Here is a 20,735-nt window from a genome sequence, read left to right as displayed (position 1 = left end):
TCCAAGAGCCAGTATAACAACTGGAGATACTTATCTAAAGGTATATAGTTCTTTGCCACAGATAGCATGCCTTGCTTTTAAATCCTAGAGGTCTATTTGGGTTTCTTATAGAGGCTTGCCATAAAACCTACACAGCATTTTCCCTATCAGTAATTTCTCCTATGCCATAAGCTTCAACACATGGTATGTTCCAAATCACAAACAGCTTACACTGCAGCCTGGCCCTGCTGCAGAGCTCTTTCCAAAGCTAGTAGACTTTGGCTTCACCTGGTATGTGGGTAGAGAAGCATATTTGAAGGCAAAATGTGCTGCTGTTAGAACCAGAAGAGGCTGATTGGGTGCTGTGAATATTTCCTAGTTACAAAATGCAAGTTACAATAATTTGTAGTTTACTTTAAAAGGATACCCCAGCATTCCCCAGCCCATCAGACATCTAAAAATGTTACTGATGTCACAAGTCCCTTAATCTTCAGTATTCATCATCTCCCAACCTTTGGAGTATGTGTGCCTAACCAAGGCTTTCAATGTGTTTGACTTTCAATGAACTCTCATTAATTGGGTCTGATTTACAAGATGTTATAAATATAGCAAGAGCTCTTTGAGCAATGTTATGCCAACAGATCAAAGAATCTATCTAGCCCTGAGGAAGACTGTAAGTGTAAATTTTTATACTTCTCAAGTAAATATGTTACTGATAAGGATAGAAATGAACACATAAACACACCAAATCAATGGTTTCATACTGTATACTCAAAACCATGCTTATCTACTGTAGGAAAGACATCACTTCTGGCACAGCAGCAACAAAGGCTACTTCTTGGTTGATTGCATGACAGTCCACTGTCATTCCCCAGGTTTCTATAGGGGCCAGATTATGGATTGATGAATATCATTACCCCTGCAACAAACACACTAATCTCTGTCATTCTTCCCCTCTTTTTTAAAATTTATTTTCTGTCCTGACTTGTGACTCGTTAGGCTCTCAGTGTACCTGGGGGGGAGGAATGGCAGAGGGAATGAGGCAAAGATAAACAAGAGCTAAGAACTGAGTCGGGTGGCAATCCTCTCTCTCCTAAATGGAGAAGAACTGCCAAGAATGGTAAAGTGTTTATTTATACCCTCAAGAGGTTGATATTAATTTCAGCCTCTCTACCCAGCAATCAGTTAATAAGATGTATCAGCTTGTTTACATGGTTCAAGGAGCTCCCCATGTTCTTGGGCTGGCTTTGTCCTGCATGCATGATTGATCACCAGCTTCAGATGTTCTCAACAATTTTCTAGGCTTGAAGGGAAGTTTCAGAAGCTCACATTTGGCCTTCCCTAGTATTCTCATTCCCCATCCATAAGTCAATCAAACAATAGATGCTTCTGCCAACTACTACATATGTCCATTCCAGTTACAGATGGGAATGTATACTCTCATGACTAAGGAAATGACCCATTGTGAGTCATACTTAGGTCAATATTACATTTACTACCTGGGTTCTATACTGTCCCACTCTAACAGTAGAACTGTGATGACACTTGCGAGTCCCTAGCAAATACAGACTCTGAGTTGAAGATTCACATGTAGAAAGTTTACTGGAACTTTAGGATCAACAGTTTCAACATCTGTCTGGTTAAAGGAAAACTGGGTAGAGGAGAAGTGGAGCACTGATTCAGTTCTGACAAGTGCTTCTGAGGAGCCCAGAGTGAACCCTGGATTTGAGGTAACCCCTCAGACTTTTCCTCCCTTTAAGCATATGAACCAGTATTTTTATGCCTGTTTTGATTAAACATAAAAAGTAGTTGTCTCTAGGGCACAACTTCCTGGTGATGTTTCTTTTCACCTGAAGGCCAGTCCTAGAGAGGGACTCAGCTGAGAGCCACAATACTTCCTGCAGCTGAAGGAATTCCTGCCTCCACTGTGAAGGGGGATTCTAGGCAGTGAATCATAGTATACATTACATGTACACTACCAAAATTCTCCGTTGCTTTCCATTCAAGTTCTACTAAATCAATCTCCTGTCCCTTGAGTTTTTACAGTAGAATTCTGAGCCAATGTTATGTCTTATATTTGACATCTATTCAACTTGTTGGTCTTATTCTAGCTAGCATTTCAATTTGCTAAATCACTTTGAATTTTAATTCTGATATTTATTATCTTAGACTTCCCTCCAGATTTGAATTATCTTCAAGTGAAAGAAGACATTAAAGGGAATGTTGTCATGTTATTGATAAGTCACTGTGGCCTGGAGTGACTCCTCAAAGTCAGAGTCATGATATTAGTAGGACTTGCACAAGCTATCACTACTCTTCTGCTATCCACATACAATACACTTAAGGGTTATTATTATCTGGCCAGAAGTTACTTTTATATCAAGAAAAATGTTATAGTTAATTTTTTTATAGTCCTCGAGATTATGAAATCCAGGGCCTTCACTCTAGGCTATATCCCTTCTCTTTTTTCTTATTTTTAAGACAGGGTCTCACTAAATCACTAAGTTACCTAGGCTGGACTCAAACTTGCAGTCCTCTTAGAGTGTGGGTATTACACGTATGTGCCAATGGTTCATCTTGATTGTCAACTTGATTGGCCTTAGAGATTAGCAAATACACATCTGTGTATGTCTGGGTGGATTACAGAGGCATGATCTTGGAGACCTTGAGGAACCTGACCCCTTGTCCGGTTCTTTGCAACCAGCTCTGCTTCCCAAATGCCATGAACTGAGACCTTTTCCTCTACTGTACCCTTTTGCCATGATGTCTCTGCCTTGGAGCCAGCCAACCATGGACTGAAAACTAAAACTAAAAGCCAAAATAACCTTCTCTCCCTTGAATCATGGGTGACAGGTACTTTGTCCCAGCAATGGGAAAGCTGAACAATACAAGAATTTGTGAAATGTCTGTCAAATTCAAAATATACGATTGAATTAGTTAGAATCTCTTTACACCAAATACCAAAAAACCTTGACTCAATTTGTCTTAAGCAATTAGATTTATCATTACGTATGAAGAAATCTGTAGGTTATGTGAACTTCAGGCTGGCAGATTCAGTGATTTAGTGTTGTCATCACGGGTTCAAGATCTTTCTGTCACTCATGATTGCCAACCTGGGTGGATTGCTCTACTCTTGAGCCGCTCACCCCATCTCTGGGAGTACAAGGTAAGGATCGGGGAGCAGTTCCAGGAGTCATATCCAAAACGACAATGTCTGTGCAGCAGAACCACTCTGAGTCTTATGGCATTTCTTTGCCTGAAATCCCAAGCAGTATTCCCTTGTGTCTAATTAACCAAGATTAAATCACAGTGGCAAGGTGTGTGGAATACCATCATTGGCTTAGCCTTAATTTAGTCACTGGCAGTGGAATGTATATCAAAGCTTATTTCCTCCACTCTTGTTGGTAGAATCTAATTTGTTCCCCTTTGTAAAAACCCTTCAGTCCTTAGGCATTCCTACCATTTGCTGTGATTCCCAATAGATTACTGATAAAATTCTGAGACCTCCTCTACACTGTACAGCATTTCAGTTTCCTAGCATTTAATTCCTCTGGCTCTAGAAACTCAAATCCACTTTGAGAGGCTCCAAGTTTTCCTACTGTTTTACCTACATGTGGTTTCATTTTCCTTTCAAAATAGCAGGTGTGGCATGGCCTTGCATCCCTTTCCTGTGTTCCAGCTCCTGCATCTGATAGTTGGCTTTCATTTTCCTCAATTCCCCTAAGGGAGACAAAACTGAGCTCCATTTCTTATTTCATAAGAAATCCACTCATACCAAGAAATTAACAAATTTTAGATTTATCTAAAATTTGAGCAGAATGGGAAAGGAGGGGAGGATACAGATCACTATGTTCCTGGTTTCGTCTCTCCTGTGTCTGCTCCTTACCACTTTTCTCTCAAATTTGTCCTGAGAGCTCCTAAGTCTTAATTTGTCTTTGATGACCAGGATATAGTGCTCTTGTCACTTTCCCAATTGGACTAATATTGATATACACATTCTATGCAAATATACTGTCTAAAAGAGATACTATTTCTTCATCTTGTTAAAAAAATACCTTTTGTACCTTGGAGAAGACAGAAGCAAAGTAAACAGCAGGAATGCTAAGAACTATTTCTGTTACCATTACAATTCAAAAAGCAGGTAGCTCCATGTTTGTGTTTTGCCTTACTCTAAGTACAACAGCCTTTAGCACTTTTCAGAAGGCTCAGCTCACTCCTGACTTTATCCTCCTTTATGCTGTTCTTGAAGGTTCATGATAGTCTTTTGTGTTCAACCTTATCTATAATCCCCTCCTTTTGTTCAAGTCCTTTTCAAAGCCTGAGCTCTGCAGAGAGCTCCCTGTACAGCCACCTCTTTCTTTATCTATCTTCCCCCTTATCACTGGAATTATTTCCTATTATATTATAACCAGGATGCTTATTGTTTAAATCTCCCACCTCTCCCAAGTCATATTCTTTTCTGAAATCATGCATCACAAAGTCACACCTGTGGTAAATAATCTTTTGAAGTGAAGAGTTAATTTGTAATGCAAATAATTACTTCTTTATCTCATTTTTGAGTAAGAATTTTCCCATATCAAATTTTCAGAGAGATAAATTGGGGGCAAATTATTTCACACTTTTTCCCTCTCTGTCACTTATTCTCCTTCCCCCTCCTTCTTGCCTTCTGTCCTCACCTCCAGTTGTCTCCTGCCTCCTTCTAGGATTAGCAGCATACCCCTGGGTCCCTCTCACAGACTCTGCTTTTATTGAACTAGAATACTGACTGTTCATGTATTGGAGTGAACTTTTGTTGCACCAAGCAAACCCACCTACCAGCTGCCTCCAAAGAATTCCTTGAATAAAGCCTAGTGAAGAAAACCATTCTCCAGGGAACCGGCAGTTTCTATAACCTCTGCTGGCTGGAGGTTTCCACTTCCTAACTGCATTGCTTCTATAAGCATTGATTAAAGTATATCTTCTTCAGACCACAAACTCTAAGGAATAAATCTCTCTCTAGGCATCAGATTCCTCAGGACTAAAATGAGGACAATAATTGCTGTCCTGTTTACTTTATACAGTTGTTAAGCGAAATTCATACATTAAAGAATGTACACTACTTATGCTTAATTATAGGTACATTGCCTGAAAATATCAAGGACAGGACTTTTGAGTAGAAACTGGGCAAAAAGGAATTGCCATTATGGGGGGATTTTGAACCAGAAACACTGAGGTTTTTAAAATTAAGAACTGTCCTAACCCCACCCACATACAGAGAATGGAAAGTCTAAGGAAGTAGGAGGGCTTTATGACATGACTATCTTCTTAACTAATTTATTTCACTTTTGATGACATCATATGGACAAAACTGTCTAGAAGACTAAGAGGGAAAAGAGTGCAAATAAGTGGAGGCCTTGCTTGGGATTTGCAAAAGGAGATAAGTGAGGGAACATAGGGTCCACAAGATCAATAAAGCTATTCTACATAGAGTAGAAATACAAAGGAAGCAAGAACATGTTCTCAAATTATAGTAAATTAAATTATCCTATAGAAAAAAGGGAAGTTAGCCATGGGATACCAACTAGTGACAAAGAAAGAATGCAATAAGAAAAACCAGGAAAGGAGTAAATCCTCTCAAGAAGAAAACAACAGATTACTTGGTAACTCCATCTCATCCATCTTTCCATTCCACTCTTCACCTTCAAACTTTTATAAGGTTTCATCTGAAGAAATGTAGGAGACATTTCAAAGTTTTTGAATATTTGTTGAATAATATTGATTAATGTGGAAGATCATGGGAATAGAAATCAGAATGTGAATTTTAATTCTTGACAGAATAAAATAAATACAGAGAGAACAAATAAAAGTAGCAGTTGGCCCAGGCATGGTGCCACATACCTATAACCCCAGCACTCAAGAGGCTGAGGCAGGAAGATTGTTGCAAGTTCAAGGCCAGCTTCAGTTACATATAAGTTCAAGAACAGCATGAACTATATGATGAGACCCTGCCTCCACAAACCAAAACAAAAAAGAAAACCAGTAGTTGGTTTTTGTTGTGCTACCCTTATGACTACACAGCTGTAACCTCACATTCATTCCCAAACAGGAGATAGAACACTAAAAAAACAGGACACCCACCCACCACCACCATCACAGAAGGTGACTAAGTCCAGGAAAACCTCAGTGAGCTGCCTGGGAACCCAAGACCCCATGTTCCACCTCCCACCACCATTGTGAGAAGGACCCTGGGATCTGGGAAGCTTCCGTTTGCTTTCTTGGACCCCAAAACCCCACACTCCAGTGCCACTTGCCATCCCAGGAATGACTCTGAATCCCAGGAAACCTAGAAAGATTTGAAAATGATAAAAAGAAGGAGCAAAATGTAACCTCAGACCTCCAACCCAACCAGAACAAGTCCAGGAAACATCAACATGGAAGAACATGGAAGTCACACACCTGAAATTTCTGAAATGATAGCAACTGAAGTAAAGAACCAGCTACATAAGGCTATAGAGGAAACCAGATCAGAAAGAATCACTCAGGTAAAAAAGAAATGACAATCATAATCAAGGAATTGCTCAGCATATCAAAATAAGACATAGATTAAAGAATATAGGAGCACAGAAAAATGAAGGAAACTTGAATGAAAAGTATGGGAAAGAATTAGGATCCATGAAGCAGATTCAAAGAGATATTCAGGAAATTAAAAATTCCATTGAAAGCTGACAAAACTGCTTGAACAAAATGAAAGACAGACTTTCAGACCTTGAAGACAGCATTGCAGCTAGTGATCATGAAAGGAAAGATCTCTTAAAAAAATAGCAAGGAGCCAGAAAATAACAATTCAAGAGCTACAAGGTGAGGCAAAGAAAAATAATATAAGACTGATAGGTTTAAATGAAAGAGCAGGAGGCAACATAAAGGACATAAAAAGACTATTTGCAGAAGTAATGAAGACAAACTCCCAATCATGGGAGAAAAGAAGACATACATTTAAGTGAGGCATATAGAACTCCAATTAACCATAACCAAAATAAATCTACATCCAGACACATAATAATCAAGATCCCAGAAATTCAGCAAAAGAACAAAACCTTGAAAAGCTGTTAAAGAAAAGAAACAAGTCACCTATGAAGGAAAACCCATCAGAATCACAGCAGACTTCTCAACACAAACCATTGAATCAAGAAAAGCTTGGAGGGAAGTATTTCAGGTCCTAAAAGAAAACGATTTCCAACCCAGATTATTTTACCCTGCAAAACTATCTTTCAAAATTGATGGACAAATAACATACTTCCATGACAAAGATCAACTGAAAAAATTCATGACCACCAAACCATCCCTACAAAGAGTACTGAAAGATACTCTAGAAAGAGATAAAATTGACCACAATTTCAAGACCAACAATAGGAAAGAACCACCAAGCAAGATAAGCAATTAAAAAGAGGGGAAAAGTACAGAACCAACAGCAGTAAAATAATATGACAAAGATAAGTCAATACATATCAGTAATAGCCATCAATGTAAATGGCCTCAATTCACCAATCAAAAGAAACGGACTGGCAGTGTGGATCAAGAAATAAAATCCAACAATATGCTGTATACAAGAAATGCATCTAACTCAAAAGGAAATTCATAGACTGAAAGTTGAAGGATAGAAAACAATAATCCATGTGACAGGAGCCCAGAAAAAAACAGGAGTAGCTATTCTGTTTGCGGACAATGTGAACATCAAACCAATAGTGATCAAAAGAGATGAAGAAGGTCACTATACTCTTGTTAGGGAAAAACTACAAGAAGAAGAAATAACAATCATAAGCATCTATGCACCAAATACAGGAGCACCCAACTATATGAGGAAAATTTCAACAGACATGAAAAATCAAATAAGTAATAAGACAATTGTAACAGGGGATTTTAACACCCCATTGTCACAAAGACATAGATCAACTACACAAAAAAATCAGTAAAGAAAGAAAATAACTAAACCAAATTGTGAACAACTGGATTTAGTAAACCTTCACAGAGTATTCCACCCAACAACATTAGAATACACATTCATCTCAGCTGCACACCAGACATTGTCTAAAATAGACCACAGGGACTGGGGCACAGCACCTGCCTGGCAAGCACAAGGTCATGAGTTTGATTCCTGGTACTGGAAACAAAACAAAAATAATAAATAAGCAAAATAAAATAGACCACATACTAGCCAATAGAACATGCTTAACTAAATGCATATTATTATCCCATGCATATTATTGAACTATAGTGCAATGGGATATAAAATTATCCCATGCATATTATTGAGCTATAGTGTAATGAAATTTGCAACTAATGACAGAAGAAACTGCAAAACCTCCATAAATACATGGAAATTTAATAACATCCTCCTGAACAGCCAATGGATCACAGAAGAAACTAAACAATATTTACAATCAAATGAAAATGCAGATAGAAACTACTGGAACCTGTGGGACACAGTGAAGGCAGTTCTCAGAGGGATATTCATGGCAGTGGATTCTCACATGAGGCAAACAGAATGAACACAAATAAACAACCTTACACCACACCTCAAACTTGTAGATAAAGAAGAACAAGTCAAGTCCAAAGACCAAAGAGAGGGGGAAATTATAAAGGTCAGAGCATAAATTAATGCAATTGAGATTAAGAAAACAATACAAAGAATTAATGAATCAAAGAACTGGTTCTTTGAAAAGATAAATAAAATTGATAAACCCCTAGCCAACCTTATCAAAAAGGAAAAAAACTCAAATCCATGCAATAAGGAATGAAAAGGGTAAAGTCACTACAGATCCTTTAGAAATTCAAAAGATCATCAATACATACTTTGAAAATCTTTACTCTCATAGGATGGAAAACACAGAGGAAATGGACAGATTTCTAGACACATATGAATTACCAAAACTGAATCAAGAAGATATAAAAATCCTGAATAACCCAATATCAGACAATGAAATTGAAAATGTAATAAAAAACTTACCAACAAAGAAAAGCCCAGGTCCTGATGGATTCACAGCTGAATTCTACAAGAAGCTGAGAGGATATTTAATACCAATTCTTCTCAAATTCATTCATGAAATAGAAAGGGAATTAATTCTCCCTAATGCATTCCTGGAGGCAAGTATTACCCTGATAGCAAAACCAGAGAAAGCTCCAACCAAAAACAAGAACTATAGGCCAGTCTCTCTAATAAACATAGATGCAAAAATTCTCAATAAAATACTAGCTAATAGAATGCAGCACATCATCAAAAACATAGTACACCATGACTAAGTGGGACTCATGGCAGGAATGCAGAGATGGTTCAATATGCACAAATCAATAAACATAATACATTGTATCAACAGACCCAAAGACAAGAATCATATGATAATCACAATAGGTGCAGAGAAAGCTTTTGATAAAGTCCAACACTTATTCATGGTTAAAAACTGTACAGAAAATTGGAACAGATGGACTTTACCTAAATCTGGTAAAAGCCATCTATGACAAACCAACAGCAAACATCATATTAAATGAACAAAAACTGAAACCTTTCGCTTTAAAATCAGGAACAAGACAAGGCTGTCCACTGTCACCATTCCTATTCAACATAGTTCTGGAAACATAGTTCTGCCAGAGCAATTAGACAAGAGAGAGAAATAAAAGGAATAAGGATAGGAAAGGAAGAAGTGAAATTATCCTTATTCACAGATTACTTGATACTCTACATGGAAGGCCCCAAAAACTCCACCCAAAGACTCCTAGAATTAATAAGCAAATTCAGTAGTGTAGCTGAATACAAAGTCAACACTCAAAAATCAATAGCATTTCTATACATAAACAATAAACACACTGAGAGAAATTAGGGAAAATATACTTCTCACAATATGAAAAGTTGAAATACTTAGGAATCAGTCTAACAAAAGAAGTAAAAGGTCTATGCAGTGAAAACCACAGTACTCTGAAAAAGGAGATCAAAAAGGATTTCAGAAAATGGAAAGATATTCCTTGCTCATGAATAGAAAGAATCAACATTGTGAAAATGGCCATACTCCCAAAATTGTTACACAGATTCAACGCCATCCTGATCAAAATACCATTAATATACCTCAAAGACCTAGAGAAAACATTCCTAAAATTCATTTGGAATCAGAAGAGACCCAGAATAGCAAAAACAATCCTGGGCAACAAAGGCAAGGCAGGAAGTATCACAATTCCTTACTCGAAATTATACTACAAAGCTGCTGTGATAAAGTCAGCATGGTATTGGCAAAAAAAAAAAAAAAAAAAAACCAGACCTGAAGATCATTGAAACAGACTGGAAGATGCAGCCACAACCGCAAAAACACTTTGCCACCTTATCTTTCACAAAGGGGCCAAACATGTTCACTGGAAGAAAGATAGCCTCTTTAATAAAGGGTGCTGGAAAAACTGGCTTCCCACATGCCAAGACTAAAACTAGACCCATGTCTATCACCATGGACCAAACTAAAGTCAAAATGGCTTAAAGACCTAAATATTAAAACAGAAACACTAAATCTACTGGAAGAGAAAGTAGGTAAAAATCTTGAAGACTTGGGGGTAGGCAGACAGTTCATGAACAAAAACCAAACTGCATGGGAAATACTTCAAAGAATCAACAACTGGGATCTCATCTTATTGAAAATTTTTTGGCACATAAAAGAAATCACCAACAGGGTAAACAGAAAGCCCACAAACTGGGAAAAAATTTTAGCCAACTGTCCCTCAGACAAGGGACTCCTATTTAGAACATATAAAGACTTTTTAAAAATCAGGCCCCCAAAATTCAAAGACCCAATCCAAAAATGGCCATCTGAGATGAATATACACTTCTCACATGAAGAAACACAAATGGCAAATAAATATATGAGAAAATGTTCAAAGTCATTAGTCATTTGAGAAATGCAAGTTAAAACAACACTGAAATTCTATCTCACCCCAGAAAGAATGGCTATCATCAAGCGATCAACTAATAACAAATGCAGGAGAGGCTGTGTGGAAAAAGGAATGCTTCTCCACTGTTGGTGGGAGTGTGGACTGATGCACCCACTGTGGAAATCAGTCTGGACATTCCTTAGTAAATTAGGACTAGAGGTCCCATTCAAGCCAGCTATTCCCCTTTTGGGTATTTTTCCAGAAGAACTGAAAACATCAGACCACAGCAATATATGTGCACCCCTGTTTACAGCAGTGCAATTTGTCATAGCTAAATCTTGGAAACAACCCAAATGTCCATCAACTGAGGAATGGATAAAAAAGATGTGGTATTTTTATACAATGGAGTATTACTCAGCTATAAAGAAAGATAAACTTGAGACTTTTATAGGTAAATGGATGTAACTACAGACCATACTTATAAGTGAAACAAATAAGACTCACACATGTAAATATTGTATTGCCTCCCTAGTATAAGAACCTGAAAGTGTAAATAATATCTGAAAGGTACAATAGATATTATGAAAGGAATCAAAATGCTCAAATAGGAAAGAACAACTGGGATGAGGGAAAAGAGAAAATAAAAGAAAAAGGAAGGAAAAAGATATGTCTATATATACACAAGATAGGTAAGATAATTGTACTACTAGTTTCTATTGGTTTTTGTTGTTGTTGTTGTTGTTGTTGTTTTGAGCAGAAACAAATGGTCCATACAGGGATTGAACCTGTGACCTCGGCATTCTTAGAACCACATTTTAACCAACTGAGCAAACCAGCCACTGGTTTATTGAAAAGTTAATGTGTAATTGTTCGATCAGTCTTTCATGCCTGTATCTGGCTGAGTACCACTTTGAAGATAACAATATGTAATATAACAACCGTTGTTAATTTCCTATCACCTTGTTTTGAAATTCTATATCATTTTCATTGTTTTATCTTGTTTTGTTTTTGTGTTTGTTTTGTTATTTTGTTTTTGTTCTTTTCTCTTTAAAATAAAAAAAGAAAAAATATGTATGTAGATGAGGATAGCTGGTATAAGTATATTGCTGATGTCTATTGGTTTGTTGAAGGGAACAGTGAATGCTTAATTTTTTTTTCTTGACCAATTTTGTGTGCTTATGTCTGTTAATCAGAATAGCTAATTTGAAGACAACAATATGCAATATAACAACCGGAATTCCTGCCATCTTGTTTGATGAAGCTCTGTATCATTACTAATATTTTTTATTACGTGTTATCGTCTTTAATTGTTTCATCAATCTTGCATTCTTGCTTCTGGTGGTCTGAGCAACTTCGTTGAAGAAAGCATTGTATAATACAACAACAATTATTGATTCCTATCATCTTGTTTTGAAATCCTATACCTTTTTTTTGTTGTTCTTGTGTTGTTTTGTTTTTGCCTTCATTGTTGTTCCTTTGTTATTGTTCTTCTTCTCTTTACAATTAAAAAAAAAACAACTAAGAGACCAGAGTTCAGACATTCAGCTGTCAGAAACACTAATTCTTCAAGTCTGTGTGATCTGCAGAGTTAGAGATGTCATCTTCTTTATTCAATTTTGGAAAATACAAAATATATCAAACTCGGAATACTTTAAGGAATAATATCTGTACCCGCTGGCTTTATTAAACATTGACGTTGTTATATATACATTTCAGATAATTTACAAGAAAGGATGCATGATAAAAACAGTTAAAGTAATCCTCTTTATATCATTTTCCTTCTTCCATGCCCAGAAGGAATCACTATCTTGCATTAAATGTTCACCATTTTCACAATATTTTATGTTTTGTTACATATTCATGTATCCACATAGCACTAGATTCTGTTTCCAACGTTTATGTGAAGCATGGTTCTCTGAAACAGGCTTTCTCCACAGAAATTGATATATATGGGTTTAGTTTATTCATTTCAAATGCTATATAAAAATATCATTCTTCTGTTGATAATCATGGACTTTGTTATCAAACCTTTATTGTTTTGAAATGCTACAGTGAATAATTTTGAAGATATATTCTTGAGTAAGTGTACTGAATTTTCTCTAAGGTATAAACCTACAATAAGAAATACTAGTAGAAATATTTGTATACATTCTACTTTAGTAGATATTATCAAATCATTTTTCAAAGTCATTGTATTAACTTACTTTCCTATTCCTAATATGCACAGGTCCCAATTTTTCTACATTCTTTCCAATCTTTTAAATTGTTAAGTACAGAAAGTCCCCAAACTGCACTTGTTTTACTTATGGTTTTTCAGCTTCACTATGGTGCAAAAGTTACATGCGTTCTGTAGCTGTCATACTTCATATTTTGAATTTTGACCTTTTCCTAGGCTAGCAATATACAGTATAGTACTCTCCTGAGATACTGGGCAGTGGCTGTGAGCTGCAATTTGTAATCAGCATCCAATTGATGGTAAGCAACCAACAGTTTATAGTGTATTATGTTGCTAAGCTATAATGTTTGGTAGATTATGTGTATTGAACATATTTTCAACTTACATCTTTAACTTACAATGAGTTTACTGAACATAATTTTATTAAATATTGAGGAACATCTGTATTTAATTTGCTGATCTCCTGGGTATGATTTGTTTCTGGGCACTTTTTATCATTGTTGATATCATTATTTTTTGCAATTGCCCACTACTGGTATATAAAAATACAAATGATTTTTATTGTATTGTTCTTATATCCAGCAACCTTCAATGTCTAATTATTTCTTGTAGTTTGTGGATTCTCTTGGACTGTAGTCAAATATGTTGACTGTAAATAAAATCTGTTTTGTAACTTCTTTGTAATTTTTGTAACTTCTATTTCCTCATCTCATTTGACTATCTAGATTATTGTACAGTAAATGTAGGTGGAAATGGAAATATAGTTTAATAAAGTTTTATCATTAATTTTGTGAGATTTCTAATAGTTTTTGACAGTTGACTGTTGTCTTTTATCCACAGGCACTGAGTTTGTTTATTTATGAATTGAAAATCACTACACACATTCTTTTTGTATTTTATGGAAAAAAAGGTAAGACAAAATGTCATAACAAGATGATAGGAGAATAACAATAGTTCATACACTGTATATTGTTATTTCTGAAGTCATTACTCAGAGTATGAAATATGGGCATAAAAAATTCTCCAATCAATATTAGCACAAACCTTCCTTTTGTATGAACTAGGAGACACTAATAGTATAACTAACTTGCATTTTTCATCCCTTTTCCCTTCCTTCCTTTCCTCTTCCCCCCATCCTAGTTCCTTTTTCTTTTTAAACAGTTTCTTCCCATTTCACAATATATATACTGTACATTTTAGACCTTCTTTACTCTTTCAATTTCTCATACCAGGGAGACAATACAATGTTTATACATGCAAGTCTGATTTATTTCACTTATAAGTATGGTCTCAAGTTGCATCCATTTACCTGAAAAAGTCTCCAGTTTATCCTTCTTTATGGCAGAGTAGTACCCCATTGTGTAAAAATACTACATCTTTTTTATCCATTCCTCAGTTGATGGACATTTGGGTTATTTCCAGGATTTAGTTCTTACAAATTGTGCTGCTATAAACACGGGCGCACATATATTGCTGTGGTATGATGTTTCTAACTCTCCCATTCAACCCAACTATACAGACACTCTTATATCAAACTTTATATCCTTAATGTTATTCCCCAGATATTAACATGACTAGCTTCCTTTCTTCCTTCCCTACCTCTACTCAGATGCCATCTACAAAGGGTAGACCTTATATACAAAACAGCAACTCTCTGCTCCCAACACTTACTCTGCAAGCTTGATTTTATGAAATAAGTGAGTATGAGAATGCGTGAATATGCCTTAAGTGTGCTTTTCGGTTATATCTAAATTGGTCATATTCTTTCATTTTAACTGTGTAGATCGATTTTCAGATATTAAATCATTTTACATTCTTAGAGTCAATTCATCTTGGATTTTGGTCAGGAATGGGAAGAGAGGAGGGAGTTTTATTTAGGATATCTAAATTTATGTTTATATGTGAGACTAATTTTTTCTTAAATGGCTTTATTATTAATGATATAATAACAATAAAATGAATAGCTTTTACTTACTTCAGTAAGTAGAGATTATCTGCCAAAGGTTTGTTTAGTTAGTCTATAAAATCAGGTAAGATAAGAGCCAGTGGGAGAAGTACCACAGGGTGAAACGCTTTCTTCTAACAGGGCTTTAACTTTGTACATAAGAAGAAAAGAATGGCCTACTTAAGGACTGCTGTTGATATCTCCCTGCCTGGAGTGGTTCGGATGACTATCTTACTTGCAAGAGAGTCTGGGATTTACTTTTGACTAGGCACATTGCCTCCCTGAAAAGTCAAGATTCTGCTATCAAAGACAGAGGAAAAGCAATGGTGATTGAAAAAACAGCTAGCAATGTTTTCTACAATACTAAATATGCTACAGTGTCGGGGCTTTTCAATCTATTCTTCACATCTTTTAACTGAAATAAATAAAGACATATATGGAGTTTTAGTAAACATACACACATTTTTGTCTCTCTGGGTTATAGTGTAAGTGAATTTCACAATACTATCTTAAATTTGCAATTCAGTTTTCAGCTTTTACAAATTAGAAGTATTTTCATTGCTAGGAGGGAATTGTGCTTCCTCAAATGGATGTGTTGATTCACTAACCTCTAATACTTCAGAATGTTAACTTATTTAGAAATAGTGTCTTCACCAAGGTAACTCAGTTGAAGTTAGGTCATTGGAGTGGACATTAGTCTGATCTGCCTGATATTCTCATAGGAACGGGTAGTTTGGAGACAGACATAAACACACAAGGAAAATGCCAGTTGATGGCAAAGACAGAGATCAGAGTACTATACTGCATCAAGCAATCAAGGTGTTATGGTTTGTGTCTGAACGTTCCCCCAAAGCCTCATGCAGTCATGGGATAGGCTTCTGGAATTTATGATTGATTCATGGTCCAATGTTGGAATCATGGATGTGAGTGCTACATCCTCCCTGGGGCAGATAGTATGCATACAATGTAAGGGAGGGAAAGAGGCTTGATCTTCCCACCTGCTCCTCCCTTTTGCTCTTGTTGCTTTTGCTGTTTTCCACCCTCTGCCATGTGCCACTCTGCCTTGGAGCCAGCCAACTATGGACTGAAACCTCCACAAACTGTGAGCTAAATAAACCTTTCCTTCCTTAATTTTGGGTGTCAGGTATTTTGTCTCAGCAATGAGAGAAAAGTAACCAAGATACAAGGAATCCCAAAGGTTGTCAGTAGAGTTTCAGAAATTTAAGACAGAAGCATGGAATAGCTTCTTCCTTGCAGCCCTCAGAAGAAACCAACCCTGCTAACACCTTACTTATAGACTTCTAGGCTCCAGGCCTGTGAACCATAAAGTTCTACTGTTGTATTTGTTATACTTTGTAATAGCAGCCTTTGTGAACCAATCACATTTTTGTTTCAATCGCAATACATTTTTTATTTCCAAGATTTCCAGTTGGCTCCTTTTCATGTCTACATATTTGTGTTAGTTGTGATGTGTCAACTTGTGTCAACTACCTAGCAGATTAGTAAAACTTGGGTGTGTCTCCGAATGATTGACATGTAGGCTGCAAACAAAGGAGGGAAAACCCACACCCAGACATGAAGGACAAAAACCAACAGCCTTTAGCCTGGATGGAAAAAAAAGAAAAGAAAAATTTTTCTTTCTTTCTTTCTTTCTTTCTTTCTTTCTTTCTTTCTTTCTTTCTTTCTTTCTTTCTTTCTTTCCTTCTTTCTCATCCTTCCTTCCTCCCTCCTTCCTTCCCTCCCTCTTTTCTCTTTCTTTCTTTCTCTTCCTTCTTCCCTCCCTTCTTTCTTTCCTTTCTTTCTTCCTCACCCTTCCTTCTTCCCTCCTTCCTTCCCTCCCTCCCTCTCTTCTTTTCCTTCCTTCCTTCCTTCCTTCCTTCCTTCCTTCCTTCCTTCCTTCCTTCCTTCCTTTCTTTGAGAACCTCCTTATTTCACCATTGCCTCTGACTGTTTGTCTCCAATCCCTTCAAGCTGCCAGTGCAGACTGTTCAGCTTTCCAAAGTGAACCCTAGTGAACTCTAACTAATTCAATATTCTTGCTTCACTTTTCCTTATTTTGTTTCATAATCTTTGGATTTTCGAAAGGAGATTAATTCTCTATTTTCTCATTGAATATTCTAAATATATTTATTTTTGAAGCTCTGCAGAATGTCCTTTAGAATTATTTCCATTTAGAATTAACTCATGTTGAATAGTGATTTTTAACTGACTTAGCATTTTATCTCTTTGTGTGTTTTAAAATTCTGATTTACAGGCACATTTTAGTAGCATAATTTCATTTCATTCACATTGGATCTCATAGTCTTTCAACATGAGTTGTTCCTAACTGGGCCCTTGGTATTACTGAAGGGTTTTTATTTGTTTTTTTGTTTGTTTGTTTGTTTGTTTTTTCAAAATCTTTCCATAGAGCCAGCCGGAAGTTTAATTTGGCTCCTGGTTATGAGACTATTTTTTTGTTGTCTCATCCCTGGGCAACAGGTGTTCACAGTTGAATCCTAGGATAGGGTCAGCAAGCATTTTCTATGAGGAGCTAAATAACAAATATTTCAGATTTTGCCAACCATACTACCTTTCACAAATACCAAACTCTGCTGTTGTACTACAAAAGCATCTATAGGGAATATGGAAAAGAATAAATGTGGCTATGTTCCAATAAAACTTGGTTTAGTAAAATAGTTAGAAGGATGAGTTTGGCTTATAATATATATTTAGAGAAAGTTAAAGTGATTTTTCCTCCCCAAAGAGATAGTCAAAGCAATTTGTCCCAAACACTTTGAACAAATCAAGAAGTCGTATCCTCGGCCCTGGCTCTTATTTCCTAAGTCACAGAATACATATTTTTCTTCTTCATTTAGAGGGTATGAGCTCCCAGATGGCACGGTCTGTTCCCAGACGCAAAGCCTGAGACCCGTGGTATCAGCTCATCTCACCACTTTGCCCTGATTACTGAAGTTCTAATACGTGACAGCCATTGTGCGGGGCCCCAGAGATAGAGTGGCAACAGTGTGATCTGCTCTGATGGAGCCTACAGTTTGGTGTGAGAAACATATATTAAATAAATATGCTCATAAAGATTAAATAAATTTAAATAAAGTTTAAAATCCACTTCTGCAGATTCTCTGGACACATTTCAACTGCTCAATAACTATATGTGGCTACTCTGTCAGGCAATAAATATATAGAACTTTTCCATAATTGCAGAAAATCTTATTGGGCCATATTGCTCCAGAGCATACATAAAGATCTAGAAAATAGTTAAAATAATATTTATATGAAATTTCATAAAATGAAAAAAGATGGTTGAGATATTTTCTAAAATATCTGTATATAAAAAAGAAGCAGAATGATGTCAGTTTATTAAAAAATAAGTAGTTGTGATTTTAGATTTAACATGTAAAGAGCTTGGAAGACATTACCCCATACATACAACAAGAAAAAAATCTAACCAAATTGAAAAATCAGCAACTTTTCTTGAAGTCATCTGAAAATTGAGGTTTCTGGGATAAACTACTTCCTGGAAATTTGGTGAGAGTGATAATCCCAGCTTTCAAGAGGCTGAGGAAGGAGGATTGCTGTGAGTTTGAGGCCAACCTGGACTACAGAGCAAGATCCTGTCTCAAAAAATACATACATACATACATACATCAAGAAGAAAGGGGGAATGTAGCTCAGTATATAGGTTCTAGTTTCAATCCCCAGTACCGAAAAAATAAAAAGTTAAACTGAAAAAGACAAAGACAAAGGTGGGAGGAGTCTTACAAGAAGTCAGAGAGGTACTTGGGAGGCTAAGACAGGAGGGTCACAAGTTCTAGACCAGGCTGGGCAATGTAGTGAGAACTTATCTCTAAAAAAGAAGCCAGATGAGGGGAAACCACCTTACCTATAGAAATAAGGATAAGAATTACAACAAATTTCTCTTCAGAAACCATGCCAATAAGAAGGGAGTAAAGTGAAACACTTCATGCTTTCACCTTTTTCTTAATTAAATATTCCTGACAGAGCCTCAGTGGCAGAGCCTTCCCCACTCCCAGCCCTGTCACGCTGGCATCTTCACCTTTGCCTGAAGAAACTGAACCTGTATTGTCTATGGAAACAGTAGTGCTAATAGTTTACTTTGTTGATCAACTGATATATGGATCAAAAGATGACCCAGTGTAAATGAGCTGGAGATCCCCAATATTCTTCAGTTTGCTGTTCATGAGGGGCTCGGGGAAAAGGGAATGCTGGATTGAGTTTGCCATGTAAAGCCTCCTCTTCCACACTGGGAAGGTCTAGAAAATTCACCCTTTAAAATAGATTTGTGAGGGGAGTATAAGTACCCTTGAAGAGCTTCATCCTTGTTTGTCCCTATATCTCAGGCCTTATGCTGGAGACTGCAGTCTTGGGGAGAAATTTAAGTGCAATGTGTATATCTTGATTCAAGAGTTGCGGAGGCCGGGTGACAGTGCTCAACACCAAAGGCAGGGGGCTAAAATTACTGCAAGGGGTAGTGGAGGCAAAGCAGTTGTTGGAATGGCCTGATATGTGTAGACCAATGGCCTTGGCTAATTAATCACCATGTCCCCAGAACTGAAATAGATAGGAAGCCTAAATTTTTGCTAGATTTCTATAAGCAAAATCGGGGGAACTGGGGATGTAGCTCAGTGGTACAGCACCTGCCAGGCAAGTGCAAGGTCCTGAGCTCAATTTCCAATACACGAACAAAAATCTACCTCAGATCATAACAACAAAGAGTCACAGCCTCTTCACCATCTGAGCCAGTTTACAAATCCAGAACTCTTAGAATGAAGGGGAGTCCAAGTCCAAGTTCCTCTGAGGAAGGACCCTGGTAGATTATCAAAAAGTTATGCTGCCAGTCTTTCTCTCATCCTTCCCCAAGAGGACCTAGAGCCTTGCACCAAGGTAACTGTACAATTGTGTTATGGGTTAGCTCTGAAATGTGCCTGTAGGTGGGGCTTTCCCAAGGTGATTGCATTGTAGGTTTGTAGGTAGCTTGTTGTTGGGAGGTGGGATCTGATTGGAAGAGATGGGTCATTGGCGGCGTGGCCTGGAAAAGGTTCTCTCTTCCCCACTCCCCTTCATTCTCCTTCTGCTTCCTGCTGCAATGCCGTGAGTAAACCTTCTCTGCCATTCCTGTCTGCCCTGCCACGCTGCCTTGGAGCCAGGTGACTATGGACTGAAACCTCTCCTCATTTAACTTGTGGCTGTTAGGTATTTTGTCTCAGCCATGAGACAAGGAAATGATCAGACATTTGGGGGACTACTGGACCCTGGCTTAGAACTAACACTGATTCCGGGAGATCTGACATATTGTGGCCCTCCAGGAAGTATAAGGGCCTATGGAGGTCAGATAATAAATGAAGTTTTAGCCAAGGTCCAACGCACAGTGGGCCTACTAGTTCCTCAGATCAATCCTGTGTTCATTTCTCCAGCTCCAGAATGCATAATTGAGAAAGATATACTTAGTATTTGGCAAATCTCTATACTGATTCCCTAACCTGTGGGGTTAAGGTTATTATGGTGGGAACAGAAAACCTGTAAGCCATTCAAGTTGCCTCTACCTGGGGAAATAGTAAATTTTTTTTTAAAAATCCATGGAGGACCGGCGACTCACTCCCGGCCTTGTGGTTTCCCAGAAGGAGGGCTTCCGGTGCACAGGGAGCTGCGGGTGGGGAGCGCCAGCCTTCTGGCTGGCTAGCTTCCTGCCTGCTGGCTCCCGGAGGGTGGGCCCCCAGCGCACAGGGAACCTCGGGC

The 20,735-nt window shown here is 37.3% G+C and overlaps 1 long non-coding RNA gene across 4 annotated transcripts in view; it reads left to right on the top strand.

Moving 5' to 3' along the window:
• The first annotated feature begins 1,519 nt into the window (after positions 1-1,519).
• The window catches only part of LOC106148687, a 32,164-nt gene continuing 12,948 nt past the window's right edge, over positions 1,520-20,735 (top strand). For 3 of the 4 annotated variants that reach the window (XR_001234339.1, XR_001234338.1, XR_001234337.1), the window contains exons 1-3: positions 1,520-1,709; positions 13,253-13,335; positions 13,877-13,946. This is a non-coding gene — a long non-coding RNA (uncharacterized LOC106148687). Of the gene's footprint in view, positions 1,710-13,252; positions 13,336-13,876; positions 13,947-17,836; positions 18,065-20,735 lie in introns of those variants that run through there. The other variant, XR_001234336.1, reaches the window with a different exon arrangement.

The sequence above is a fragment of the Chinchilla lanigera genome, unplaced genomic scaffold, assembly GCF_000276665.1.
Source record: "Chinchilla lanigera isolate Chin_1 unplaced genomic scaffold, ChiLan1.0 scaffold00026, whole genome shotgun sequence".
NCBI classification, from domain to species: Eukaryota; Metazoa; Chordata; class Mammalia; order Rodentia; family Chinchillidae; genus Chinchilla; species Chinchilla lanigera.
Note: the sequence above shows the minus strand (reverse complement) of the source record. Positions and strands in the feature narration are given on the sequence as shown.